A 14,822-nucleotide genomic window follows, 5' to 3' on the forward strand; every position below is an offset into this window, starting at 1 on the left:
AGCGTGGCCTCTGCTCCAGCAGCAGCACCTGGAACCTGTGGAAATGCAAAGCCCAGGCCCCTGACAGCGACTCTGGGTGGGGCCCAGGAGTCCAGACTCTGACCCTACTCTGGGTGATGCTGATACAGGTGCACGTTTGGGAACCAATGGTCTAGAACAAAGGACGGCAAACCAGGGCTTGACGGCCAGGCCTGGTGCACCTGTGTGTGTAAACACAGTTTTCTTGGAACAGCCACACCCACTCACTTACGTATTGTGTTGGGGAGGTGCCGGGGGCAGGCGCCCGTGGCCGTGCCATGGCTGGCTTTCCAGAGGCAGAGGGGCAAAAGGAAGCGCCTGGGTGCCGAGTAAGGGGCCGCAGGAATGCCTCACATACTCCTGTCTGTCCTTGGCCACTCACTGGGGCAGATCTTGGTCCAGGGTGGTCACCTCCACCCTGAGGCTGGGGGACCTCAGGTCACAAGCTCTGCTCTTCCAGTCCCCAGCTCCACACAAACAAGCCAAGACTCCTGGAGATGAGGCACAGTGCTGAGGCTGCTCGTAAGGTACACGGTGCCCCCCTGGGTTCTAGCCGTGGCAGCGGGCCTGGAAAGGGAGTCCCTGGGAGGCCGCACTTCTTCAGCTACTCAGGCTTTGTCTGTTGCCCTACACTGTGAGTCTTCATGGTACTGCCTTTGGTCCAGGCACTGTTGCAGCCACCCTGCAAATCCAGGCACACTTCACCCCTGTAACCACACCGAGGCAGAGGATGATAATCCTATTTGGTGAGTGAGGGGACTGAGGCACACAGCGGGTCCCATGGCAGGTGAGCGCTGCACTGGGCTTGTGGACACTATGGGGGTTCCTGACACTGTGTTGAAGTAGGGGCTGGCCCGGCCTGGGCCAGTGGGCTGGAGGGGAACAGAGGTGTGTGGGGACCCCAAAGAGAGGAAGCCTAAGGAACTTTCCGATGGGCGAAGGAGTCCTGGGGCCTGGGCAGGGCACTGCGGAGAGCCGGGGCATCTTCGGCAGAAGGGTGGACCCCAGGGGAGTGTGGGAAAACATGGAAGGGCCACTGTGTGAGCTATGATCACGCCACTGTGCTCCAGCCTGGTGACAGACTGTGCCCCTGTCTCATAAATAAATAAGGCCAAAGGACTTGAATAGACATTACTCCAAAGATGATATACACATGGCCAAGAAGAATATGAGAAGACACTCAACATCACTAATCATCAGGGAAAGGCAAATCAAAGCCACGTGGTGTCCCCACTCACCCTGTGGGACGGCTACTACCAAAAAAAACAGAAAATAAGTGTTTGCAAGGATGTGGAGGCATTGGAATTCTGGTGCACTGCTGGTGGGATTATAAAATGGTACAGCCACTATGGGAAACGATATAGAGGCTCCTCAATAAATTAAAATTAGACCTACCATAGGGTCCAGCAATTCCATTTGAGAACAGAGACAAAAGGTTGGAAAGGAAGATCTCAAAGAGATGTTTGCACACCCACGTTCATAGCAGCACTGCTCACAAAAGCCAAGAGGTGGGAGCAACCTAAGTGTCCATCCCCAGATGAGTAGAGAAGCAAGGCGGTATATCCACAGAAAAGGAAGGAAATCCTGCCACGGGCTACAACATAGGGTATGCTAGGTGAAATAAGCCAATCACAGAAAGACAAATACAGATGTTTACAATGGAATATGTTCTAATAAACCCATCATAGGTCAAAAAATCATTAAGTTCAACCATTGTAAATCAGGAACCTTCTGTACAACAGGATCCCACTTATATGGGGTACCAGATGCTGTGGTCTGAATGCATCCCCCAAAACTCACTTGTTGGAAACTTAATCCACAATGCAACAGTGTTTGGAAGTGGGGCCTTTTAGAAGATGTTTAGGTCATGAGGGTGAGCCCTCGTGAATGAGTTAATGCCACTACAAAAAGACCTGACTGAGGGAGTTTGGTCTTTTTTCCCCTTCTGCCACGTGAGAACACAGATTCAAGGTGCCATCTTGGAAGCAGAAGCCCAGATCCTCACCAGACGTCAGATGCCAGCTCCATGACCTTGGACTTCCCAGCCTCCAGAACTGTGAGAAATAAATCTCTGTCATTTATAAATTACCTAGTCTCAGGTATTCTGTTACAGAAGCACAAAACACACTGACTCCACGAGGAGCCAAACATACAGAGACAGAAGTGGAATGACGGTTGCCAGGGCTGAGAGGAGGAAGGACTGAGAAGTCGCCTCATAGGTGCAGAGTTTCCAATGTGCAAGATGAAAAAGTTCCAGGATCCCTTTCACAACAATGTGAATGTACTTAACACTACTGAATGGTACACTCAAAAATAGTTAAGATGGCACATTTTTATGCTTTCTACCACAATAAAAAAAGTGAGCAGGCAAGGATAGACTAGAAGAAAATGTTCACAAGACATACACCAGACAAAGGACTTGCATTCTGACGAAAGAACTACAACTCAATAAAAATACAAACAACTCCCCCAAAACGGGGCACAAGACTTGAGCAGATACTTCACCAAGGAATATACGGGCAAATTTTAACATAAAAAATTGGGGGACCAGGTGTGGTGGCTCATGCCTGTAAACTTAACACCAGGAGGCCAAGGCAGAGAAAATTTTTCTCTACAGAAATTAAAAACTAGCTGGGTGTGGTGGTGCACACCTGTGGTCCCAGCTACTCAGGGGGCTGAGGCAGGAGGATCGCTTGAACCCAGGAAGTGAATCACACCACTGCACTCCAGCCTGGGTGACAGAGCAAGACTCTGTTGCTAAAAAAATAATAATAATAAATGTTTAGTTAAAGGGAATGAACTACTGAGAAGGGTAGAAACATGTCCGAAGAACACAGGAAGAGCAGATGTGCAGCAGCCACTACCTCTAGGATCAAGGACAACACCCATGGGAGGAAGAAACTTGGAAGAGCCCTGCTCCGACACCCAGAATGAGACTCAGATCTCTTTGGAGAGAGAGTGGCTGGGGCCACGGAATGACCAGAGGTGCAAAGGCTGGGCCTGGGGGGCAGGAAACTGCTTATTGCTGAGACGTGCTGGGAGGCCACCTGCTGGCAAGAAGCACCGAAACAGGAAGAGCAGCTCCCTTCCTCCTGCAGCGTCCCTCCAGTGCCCTCTGCCGGCAACGCCTAACATTGCATCAGCTGGGAAAGAAGAAATGTTTACGGTCTAGCTCCAGGATGCCGGACGGCAAAGAAGGGTGGATTGAGGGCTGAGAGAGAAAAGCTCCAACTAGCACGGAATGTAAGTATTACAACCGCTTTAGACAATCTGGTAGTTTCTTACAAGATTAAACAATCACCTGCTCAATGACCCAGTAATCCCACAACTCCTCGGTATTTATCCAAGAGAAACAAAAATATATATCTACAAAGACTTGTTCACAGAAATTTTATTCATAATAGGTAAAAAGTGAAAACAATCCAATGCCCATCAGTAGAAGAATAAAGAAACGTGTGTGTGTGTCTGTGTGTGGTTTGAGACGGAGTCTCACTCTGTCGCCCAGGCTGCTGTGCAGTGGCACAATCTTGGCTCACTGCAACCTCTGCCTCCCAGGTTCAAGCGATTCTCCTACCTCAGCCTCCTGAGTAGCTGCAATTACAGGGGCTGGTCACCACCGCGTCTGGCTAATTTTTGTATTTTTAGGTGAGACAGGGTTTCACCATGTTGGCCAGGCTGGTCTCAAACTTCCACTCTCAGGTGATCCACCCACCTTAGCCTCCCAAAGTGCTGGGATTACAGGCATGAGCCACCATGCCCAGCCAAGAAACTGGTATATTTATACAAAAGAAAAGAAAACAAAACAAAAAAAGTATTGACTTAAACGTGTATCTTGGTCTGTTTTGTGCTGCTATAACATAAACCTCAAACAAACATATTGAGCAAAAGCAGCCTGATACAAAAGAGTACATACTGTAGGATTCCATTTACATGAACTTTTACAACAATCAAAACTAATCTATAGGCTGGGCATGGTGGCTCATGCCTCTAATCTCAGCATTTTGGGGGACTGAGGTAGGAGGATCACTTGGGTTCAGGAGTTTGAGACCAGCCTGACCAACATGGTGAAACCCTGTCTCTACTAAAAATACAAAAATTAGCCAGGCATGCTGGCAGGAGCCCGTAGTCCCAGCTACTTGGGAGGCTGAAGCAGGAGAATTGCTTGAACCTGGGAGGCGGAGGCTGCAGTGAGCTGAGATCGCACTACACTCCAGTCTGGGTAACAGAGCAAGACTCTGTCTCAAAACCAAACAAATCTATAGTGAAAGTAATCAGAAGGGCGGTTGTATCTATGGGAGCGTCCTGTGGTGATGAAAATACTGTCATCCTAGTAGCCGTGTGGCTGCATGGGTATATCAATTCATCAGCACTCACTGCACTAGAATTCAGATCTGTACATTTCTCTGTAAATTATGCCTCAAACAATTTCAAAGGGGAAACAAGAATCTCTAATCTACAGCTCTCTGAAAACAGGAGGGAACAGACTATCAATGCTGAAGTTCTATTTTTTACCGTAAACTATCCTTTAGTCTTATACCATCCCAAATCAAAAGCTGTTACAATGAACCTAAATGACCAATAACAACAAAACTCTTAATCTAACAGTTCTCCAAATTATTTTTCTTGTAAGCAAACGTTGAGAATGTTATTAGAATTTGTTTCTTTCTCCACTGGTTCATATTACACAGGCTTACATGTGTAGCTAGAATGGGCAACTGTAAGCATACTTTCTCTTTTTCATTTTTTTGAGACAAGGTCTCACTCTGTCACGCAGGTTGGAGTGCAGTGGCACGATCACAGCTCACTGCAGCCTCAAACTCCTGGGCTCAAGCAATCCTCCCACCTCAGCCTCCCAAGTAGCTGTGACTACAGGTACACACCACCACACCTGGCAATTTTATTTTTCTGCAGATGGGATCTCACTACATTGCCCAGACTGGTCTCAAACTCCTGGTTTCAAGCCATCCTCCTGCCTTGGCCTCCCAAAGTGCTGGGATTACAGGCATGAACCACCATGCCCAGTGTCTTTTAAACTTTTTTTTCTTTTGATAGATTTAGGGGGTACAGATGCAGTTTTGTTACATGGATACCTTGCCTAGTGAAGTCTGGACTGTTAATGTAACTGTCACTCTAACAAAAGTATACATTCTACCCAATGGGTAATTTCTCACCCCTCACCCGCATCCCCCCCTTCCACCTTTTCCAAATTCTTTCTAAATATGCCTCACGAAGTTGGAAGAAGCTATGCTTTCTTACCTTGCCATTATTTCCCATCAATGTTTCCAATTGTTGGGGTTTTTCTTAAGTTCTGAGGTATTTGCTACTATTGATAGTTTGCGAGCTAGTATTTAGAAAAACTTCACCTTTTGCCTACAAAGTCAAAAGCTGCAGAGGCAAAACCTGCAGTTCTAAGAGAAATGGGCTAGAGGGCAGTGCTGTTCTCTCAGTGACATTTCTCAATTTACAAGGAGAAAAAAACGTCCCCTAGTCTTGAACGGGTTTAGTAAAGCCCAAGTATAAAGATCTCATTATAAAATATAATTTAAGCAGAAAATATTACATAAGTGATTCTATGCTCCTCTCTAATTACAGATCTTCAGAAACACAGTCGAACCTAAGACTCCCCTAAAGCCTTTGACAGTCAGATTTCTGCATTATACTACTGCCATGAGCCACATCATGACATTTCGGTCAACAGACCACCTAGAGGATAGTGGTTCCGTAAGATGATACTATATTTTTCTTGTACTTTTCCATGTTTAGATACTTACCAATGTGTTACAATTGCCTACAGTAGGCCGGGCGCAGTGGCTCACACCTGTAATCCCAGCACTTTGGGAGGCCGAGGCGGGCGGATCATGAGGTCAGGAGATCGAGACCAGCCTGGCCGACATGGTGAAACCCCGTCTCTACTAAACATACAAAAATTACCTGGGCATGGTGGCGGGCACCTGTAGTCCCAGCTACTTGGGAGGCTGAGGCAGGAGAACGGCGCAAACCTGGGAGGCGGAGCTTGCAGTAAGCCGAGATCACGCCACTGCACTCCAACCTGGGCGACAGAGAGAGACTCCGTCTCAAAAACAAACAAAACAACAACAAAAAAACAACTGCCTCCAGTATTCAGTAGTCACATGCTGTAGAGGTTCTTAGTAGAGGAATAGGCTCCACCAGATAGCCTAGGTGTGTCATACGCCGCTGTACCATCTAGGTTTGTGTAAGTGCACTCCATGATATTTACACAACAAAATCGCCTAATGGCACAGTCCTCAGAACGTATCCCTGTCAAGTGACACATGACTGCACTTCTCTGAGGTTATAATGGCATCTTTCTCTTGCTTAAAAAGCCTTTTCAAATTAATGTACTAAGATAGTTCTTCCAAACACAAAAGTGAATCCAGAGAATAATCAACCACCTGCCTAAAGGCCATAGCGCTTCCTCGCCCTGGTATCTCATCACAGCATCTGCTACTGTGCTCTAGTTTCTTAGTGAGTCTTAACGTGGCATCAGGAACTGGGTCATGTATTCCTTAGAGTGGTTACTTTATGGTGGAGAGAGATGCTTAATAATGCTTTGTTACCTGAATTCTGATTATTCTGATTATTACCGCCTGTGCTTCTAAATGGAAGCAAGCCTGAACTTTTCATAGTAGTGAGTAGGTTTTGGTCGAGTTACTTTGAGCTTAGGCAATTCTGAATAAATAGCCTGGAAGCAAATACCCACGACCACAAGCAGTCTAGGATGCCTCATTTACTGTGGTCTCTTAATTCCCACTTTTAATACTCCATCTGCAGCTTGGCACTTTGTGATTGAATGTGTATTCTTTTGATTTCTTTGGTTTTTTAGTATATACTGTTTTAAACAGGAACTATGGTTGCTTGTAACACAGACAAAACCTAACAGAGGCTTTAAAAAGTTAATTTCTCTCCCACATAAAAGAAGTCTCCAGGTAGGCAGTCCAGGCTGGTGGGATGGCTCTGTGGTTGAGAGGAACCCAGATTCTGCCATTGTTTGTCAATGGTTTCCATTCTTAAGGTCCCCTCAAAGTTGAAGATGGCTGCTCAAGCACCAGCCATCAGGTGTGCATTCCAGGGAAGAAGCGGGAAAGCATCTAAAGGAACAAAAGGGCCCATATCACCTGTCTCCCTTTTAAGGGAGGAGGCTTTAACCACTTCCTGCTTTTATCTCATTGGTCAGAACTAGCCACATGGCCATGCCTAGCTGCAAGAGAGGCTGGGAAATGTAATCTCTTAGGTAGGCACACTGTTGCCTTCTCAAGAGAACCAGGTTCTGTTACAGAAGAGAAAAGGGGGAAAAACAATATAAATTCTGCCACAGACAACAACTCATGGATTTATATATCTTTGGTGAGAAAATGTGATCAGATGCATGCATTTGCATAATCGTGTTCCCATCTATCCATGGCTCCCTCTCTCCGTTTACCCTCCTTACCACCCAGTCCCACCATCTCCCACCTTGGATAACCGAGGTCATTATCTAGAACATCCTTCCACATTGTTCTCTGTGCTCTTAATCCCATCCCAACATGCACAAGCACATACACACTTACACAGATACATCTATGTGGGTTTTCTGGTTACTGATTTTTTTGTTTTGTTTTGTTTTGTTTTGTTTTTACAGAGTCTCTCGCTCTGTTGCCCAGGCTGGAGTGCAGTGGTGCAATCTTGGCTCACTGCAACCTCCACCTCCCGGGTTCAAGTGATTTTCCTGTCTCAGCCTCCCAAGTAGCTGTGATTACAGGCACATGCCACCATGCCCAGCTAATTTTTTGTATTTTTAGTAGGGATGGGGTTTCACCATGTTGGCCAGGCTGGTCTTGAACTCCTGGCCTCAAGTGATCTGCCCACCTCAGCCTCCCAAAGTACTGGGATTAGAGGTGTGAGCCACTGCACCCAGCCTGGTTACTGATTTTTAGGAAGATATTACGCACACTTTTGCATCTTTCTCTTCTCACGTGCCATATCTTGTGGACATCTTTTCAAGCCAACAACTGTAACTCTCAACTCACTCTTCACATGGCTGCACGGTATTCCTTGACATTGACTGCTATAACATGTTGACCATTTCCTTTTGTGCAACATTCATCATTTCTAGTGTTCAGTTATTGCACTGTACAGTTGTCCTAAGTCAAAGGGTATGCCTGTTTTTAATTTTCACAGATGTTACCAGATTGATTTCCAAAAGAAACTGAAAAACTTCATACATTTACCAGCAACATGCAAGTATTTCTTCCCTCCACTTCCCCAACAACAAGCATACAGCTCTTGTTAAAATCTTGCCAGTCTGTAAAGCTCACTGATTTATGATTCCCTTACTACTAAGGAATTTGAGCATTTTCACATGTTAGTCATTTGGACAATTGTTCATATCATTGTCATGTTTTCCTATTTGACTCTTGTGCTCTTCCCTGACAATTTTTTTTAAATTTTATTTCTCAGAGTCTTGCTGTGTCACTCAGGTTAGAATGCAGTGGTATATTCAAGACTCACTGCAGCCTCGAACTCTTGGGCTCAAGCTATCCTCCCGCCTCAGCCTCCCGAGGTACTGGTACTACAGACATTCACCACCTGTAATTTCTTTTTTTTTTTTAAAGACATCAGGTCTCAGTCGGGCATGGTGGCTCACACATGTAATCCCAGCACTTTGGGAGACTGAGGCAGGCAGATCACCTGAGGTCAGGAGTTTGAGACCAGCCTAGCCAACATGGAGAAACCCCATCTATACTAAAAAAATACAAAAACTAGCCAGGCATGGTGGTGGACACCTATAATCCCAGCTACTCAGGAGGCTGAGGCACGAGAATCACTTGGACCTGGGAGGCAGAGGTTGCAGTGAGCCGAGATCGCACCACTGCACTCCAGCCTGGGTGACAGAGTAAGACTCCGTCTTAAAAAAAAGAGAGAGAGAGAGAGAGAGAGAGAGAGACAGACAGACAGACAGACAGACAGACAGACCAGGTCTCTGTGATCTTGAACTCCTGACTTCAAGCAATTCTCCCGCTTTAGCCTCCCAAAATGCTGGGAATACAAGTGTGAGCCACCACTCCCAGCCTTGCCTGACAATTTTTTAAAATGTTTTTGTGTATACATATTAACCCTTTGTTGTTTACATCAATCTGTCCAATTCAACCTATCCACTGATTGGTTATGGTATCTTTTGCTATATGAAGTTTTTAAAATGTTATATAGCCAAACATGGGTATCTTTTGCCATATGGAGTTTTAATGCCTATGTAGTCAAATATATTTGTATCTTTTTACACAGCTTCTGATTTTCCGATCTATGTTAATATACCTAAAATGTGCATACAGTAGAATTCTATTCTTAGGCATTTATTCATCTCCACAAATTTTAAGATACTTTTTATCCAATTCCCAAAAGACACTGTTGAGAGTCTAATTGGAATTACATTTTCATATTAACTTGGGAGAATTGACAAAAATGATATGAAATCTTCTCAGCTATGCTTTTTCAGCTGTCTGGATTTTATGCCTTTTTTTTTTTTTTTTTTTTTTTTTTTTTGAGACAGAGTTTCACTCTTGGCATCCAGGCTGGAGTGCAATGCTGCAATCTCAGCTCACTGCAACCTCCACCTGCCAGGTTCAAGCGATTCTCCTGAGTCAGCTTCCCGAGTAGCTGGGATGACAGGCTCATGCCACCACGCCCAGCTAAATTTTGTATTTTTAGTAGAGATGGGGTTTCACCACGTCAGGCCAGGCTGGTCTCGAACTCCTGACCTCAGGCAATCTGCCCGCCTCGGCCTCCCAAAGTGCTGGGATTACAGGCATCAGCCACTGCACCCGGCAGATTTTATGTCTTTCAATAAGACCTCAGTTTTCTTCATTTAGGGATAGATCCTACACCTTTATTCTAAAACACCATGTTTTTTTTCACCACATACACAGAATTTTTTTTTTTTTTTTTTTTTTTTGAGACAGTCTCGCTCTGTCCCCCAGGCTGGAGTGCAGTGGCGCAGTCTCAGCTCACCATAAGCTCCACCTCCCAGGTTCACACCATTCTCCCGCCTCAGCCTCCCAAGTAGCTGGGACTGCAGGTGCTTGTGACAACACCTGGCTATTTTTTTGTATTTTTAGTAGAGACGGGGTTTCACCATGTTAGCAAGGATGGTCTCGATCCCCTGACCTCATGATCCGCCTGCCTCAGCCTCCCAAAGTGCTGGGATTACAGGCATGAGCCACCGCACCTGGCCAAATCCAACAATGTTATTAAAAATTATACACCACAACCAAGTGGGACTTACTCCAGTTATGCAAGGCTATTTCATCATCCAAAAATCAATTAATGTAAACCATCACATCAGCAAGGCCAAAGAAGAAAAATCATACAATCGTATCAATAGGTGCAAAAAAAGCATTCAACAAAATCCAAAACCCACCCATGATTTTAAAAACTCTCAGCAAACTAGGAATAAAAGGGAATTTCCTTAATATAAGAAAGGTCATTTATGAAAAACCCACAACTAACATCAAATTCAATCTCAATGAGGAATGACTGAAATCTTTACCCCTAAGCCAGAAACAAGGCAAAGATATCTCCTTTCACCACTCCTATTCTACATTGTAGTTGAAGTCCCGGCTAATACAGTAAGACAAGAAAAGGAAACAGAAAGTAATACTATCTTTGTTCACAGATGATATGATTGTTTTCACAGAAAATCCCAAAGAATCTACTTTGACAAATCCTCCTGGAATGAATAAGGGATTATAGCAAAGTTGCAGGATACAAGATTAATATACAAGTCAATTGCTTTCCTATATTATAGCAATGAACAATTGAAATTTGAAATTTGAAACACAGTACCATTTGCATTAGCACCAAAAAAGAGAACTACTTAGGTATAAATATAATAAAATATGTATAAGATCTATATGCAGCAAATCACAAAACTCTGATGAAAGATACCAAAGAGCTACAGAAATGAAAAGATATTCCACTTTCTGGGATAGGAAGACTCAATATTATTAAGATGTTAGTTCTTCCCAAGGTGATCTAGAAATTCAACAGAATCCCAACAAAAATATTTTGTGATATTAAACTGATTTCAAAATTTATATGGAGAGTAAAAAGACCCAGGACAGCCAATACAGTACTGAAGAAAAGATCAACATTATCCAACTTTAAAGTTACCATAATCAACACTGTGTGGTATTGGTGAAAAATAGACAAACAGACAAATGGAACATAATGGAGGCCCGAAAGTCATATCCACACAAATATAGTCAATTGATCTTTGACAAAGGAGCAAAAGACAATTCAATGGAGAAAAGACAGTCTTTTCAACAAATGGTGCTCAAACAGCTGGACCTCCACATACAGAAAAATCAATCTAGATGTAGACCTTACACCTTTTACAAAATTAACTCAAAATGAATCATAGACCTTAATGTAAAATGCCAAACCATAAAACTTCTAGAAGAGAACATAGGACCTGTGTGACCTTGGATTTGATAAGTTTTTAGTTTTACCACCAAAACCATGGCCTATAAAAGAAAAAAATGTTAACTTGGGAATTATTGAAATTAAAAATATCAGCCGGGCATGGTGGCTTACACCTGTAATCCTAGAACTTTGGGAGGCTGAGGCAGGCGGATCACTTGAGGTCGGGAGTTCGAGACCAGCCTGGCCAACATGGTGAAACCCCATCTCTACTAAAAAAACAAAAACATTAGCTGGGTGTGGTGGTGGGTACCTGTAATCCCAGCTACTTGGGAGGCTGAGGCAGGATAATTGCTTGAACCTGGGAGGTGGAGGTTGTTGTGAGCCGAGATTGTGCCACTGCACTACTCCAGCCTGGGCCACAGAGTGAGACTCTGTCTCAAAAAAAAAATTAAGAACATCTGCTCTGTGAAAGGCATAACGAGAATGAAAAGCCACATACTAGCAGAAAATATTTGCAAAAAAATATATATGATAAAGATTGTTTCAAAATATACAAAGAACTCTTAATTAAAACTCAACAAGAAGAAGACAACCCAATTCAAATGGGCAAAAGACCTGAATAGACATTTCATCAAAGAATATATACAGATGGCAAACAATCATATGAAAAGATGCTCAACATCACATGTCATTAGAAAAGTGCAAATTAAAACAATAATAAAATGCCACATCTATTAGGATGGCAAAAATCCAAAACACTCACACTAAAAGCTGATGAGGACACGAAGCAAAAGGAATCCTCGTCCACTGCTGGTGGGAATACGAAATGGTGCAGCCACTTTGAAGAGAGTATGACAAAGCTCTTACAAAGCTAAATACACTCTTACCATATGATCCAGCAATTGCATTCCTCGGTATTTACCCAAATGAGCTGAAGGCTAATATCTATGCAAAAACTTGCACACAAATGTTTATAGCAGATTTATTCAAATTGCCAAAAACTGGAAATAGCCAAGTAGCCAATTAACATCCATAAATGCAAGTAGTCAATTAGCATCCGTAATTTTTATTGCTGGAATATCATTCACCAATAAAAATGAGTTATTGAGCCTTGAAAAGATATGGAGGAACCTTAAATACACATTGCTAAGGGAAAGAAGCCAGTCTGAAAAGGTTCCATACTATATGATTTGAACTATTAATGTATATCATTCTGAAAAGGGTAAAACTCTGGAGACAGTAAAAAGACCAGTGGTGGCCAATGGGAAGGGAATGGGGGGCAGGATAAACAGGTGGAGCACAGAAGATTTTTAGGACAATGAAACTATTCTGTATGATACTGTAATGGTAGACATGTGACATCAGGCATCTGTCAAAATCCACAGAAAGTGAAACACAGAATAAACTCTGAGGATGTAAACTGTGTGCTTTAGTTAACGTGTCAATGTTGGTTCACCAACTGTCACAAATGTGCCACATGAACACGCGACGTTGGTCAATGTTGGTTCACCAACTGTAACAAATGTACCACATGAACAGGTGACGTTGGTCAATGTTGGTTCACCAACTGTAACAAATGTACCACATGAACACGCGACGTCGGTCAATGTTGGTTCACCAGCTAACAAATGTGCCACATGAACACGCGACATCGGTCAATGTTGGTTCACCAACTGTCACAAATGTGCCACATGAACACGCAACGTCGGTCAATGTTGGTTCACCAACTGTCACAAATGTGCCACATGAACACGCGACGTCGGTCAATGTTGGTTCACCAGCTAACAAATGTGCCACATGAACACGCGACATCGGTCAATGTTGGTTCACCAACTGTCACAAATGTGCCACATGAACACGCAACGTCGGTCAATGTTGGTTCACCAACTGTCACAAATGTGCCACATGAACACGCGACATTGGTCAATGTTGGTTCACCAGCTAACAAATGTGCCACATGAACACGTGACGTCAATGTTGGTTCACCAACTGTCACAAATGTGCCACATGAACACGCAATGTCGGTAACAGGGACTGTGTGGAGAAGAGAGAGGAGAGAGACGCACAGGGGAACTCTCAGCACTATATGTTCAATTTTTCTGTAAAACCAAAACTGCCTTAAAAAAATAAGGTGTGTTAATCAACTTGTAAAAAATAATATGTTAACTGAAGTTCTAGAACAGGCAAAACTAATCTGTGGAGAAAATACTCAGAACTGTGGCTGCTTCTCTGTGAGTGAGAGGCTGCCTAGGAAGGGAGATGAGAGAATTTTCTGGGTGATGATAATGTCCTGTATCTTGGGGTTTGGTTCTACTCACCAGTACTCACTGGATAAACTTAAGATTTACATGTTTCACCGCATATACATTTCACAAAAAAAGAAAAAAGGAAACAAACACTGCAATTAGTATGTATGCTGAAGTATTTAGGGGAAGTGTAATGCTGTCAAGTTTACTTTGAAATGCATCAAAAAACAAGATGGACTGAAGAATAGAGAAATTGATAAATAAGTGATAAAACAAGTAAAGTGGTAATGTAAAATCTAGGTGGTGAATATACTGATGTTCACTGTAAAGTTAACTTTGCTGTATGTTTGAAAATTTTCATAATGCCAAAAGAAAATCACTTTTACAATAGTAAAAACATGAGATACTTAGGAATAAAGCAGTAGTGAAGGAAGGTTAAAGAAGAGTTAAGTAAATGGTGAAAGATATCTTGTTCATCAGTTTTCAAGATGTGCTCCCCAAATAGTCATAGACTCAACACAATCTCAATTGGAATTCCAGCTGGCATTTTTGTAAAAATTCACAGGCTGAGCCCAAACTTTATAAGGCAAGGTAAAGATCTAGAATACTAAAACCATTCTGAAAGAAACAAATTTGGAAGACTTCCACAATCTTATTTCAAGGCTTAGCATTTTAAGCTGCAATAATCAATATTGTATTGTATGGCATTAGTGTTTTAAGGACAGACATATAAACCAATGTAACAGAAGAGAATCCAGTTGTGACCATATATAGTCAACTAATTTTTTATAAAGTTTTCCAGGTAATTGAATTTGGGGTCAGAGTATATTTTTCTCAAAAAATGTATGGAAAAACAAATCAACCTCTCATCACCGCCAATTCTCCTCACCCACCCCCCCCCGCAAAAAAAAAAAACAAAATAAGCAAAAAATTAAAAACAAAACTTGAAATGGGTCACAGCCCTAAATATAAAAGCTAAAACTATGGAACTTCTGAAAGAACGCCTAGTAGACAATCTTTGCAATCCTCATATGTAAATTTTACCTCAGTAAATTTTATGTAAAAAATCAAACCATAAGAGTACTGGAAGTAAATATGGGAGAGAATTCTAATAATGTCAAACTAGGGGAAACACTTTTT

The 14,822-nt window shown here is 42.9% G+C and overlaps 2 protein-coding genes across 44 annotated transcripts in view; one reads left to right on the forward strand and one right to left on the reverse strand.

Annotated features, from left to right (window-relative positions):
• Positions 1 to 5,206, reverse strand: part of SIVA1 (SIVA1 apoptosis inducing factor) — a 692,134-nt gene extending 686,928 nt beyond the window's left edge. The window contains exon 1 of the mRNA XM_050798448.1: positions 5,203 to 5,206. The gene's annotated coding sequence lies outside the window, so the exon portion shown is untranslated. The remainder of the gene's footprint in view (positions 1 to 5,202) is intronic.
• Positions 1 to 14,822, forward strand: part of ATP5MJ (ATP synthase membrane subunit j) — an 819,915-nt gene that overhangs the window by 655,407 nt on the left and 149,686 nt on the right. The window contains exon 1 of one of the 43 annotated variants that reach the window (XM_050798509.1): positions 12,713 to 12,716. The exons of the other annotated variants lie outside the window; for them this stretch is intronic. The gene's annotated coding sequence lies outside the window, so the exon portion shown is untranslated. Of the gene's footprint in view, positions 1 to 12,712; positions 12,717 to 14,822 lie in introns of those variants that run through there. 43 annotated transcript variants of the gene reach the window in all.

The sequence above is a fragment of the Macaca thibetana genome, chromosome 7 (assembly GCF_024542745.1).
Source record: "Macaca thibetana thibetana isolate TM-01 chromosome 7, ASM2454274v1, whole genome shotgun sequence".
NCBI lineage: Eukaryota > Metazoa > Chordata > Mammalia > Primates > Cercopithecidae > Macaca > Macaca thibetana.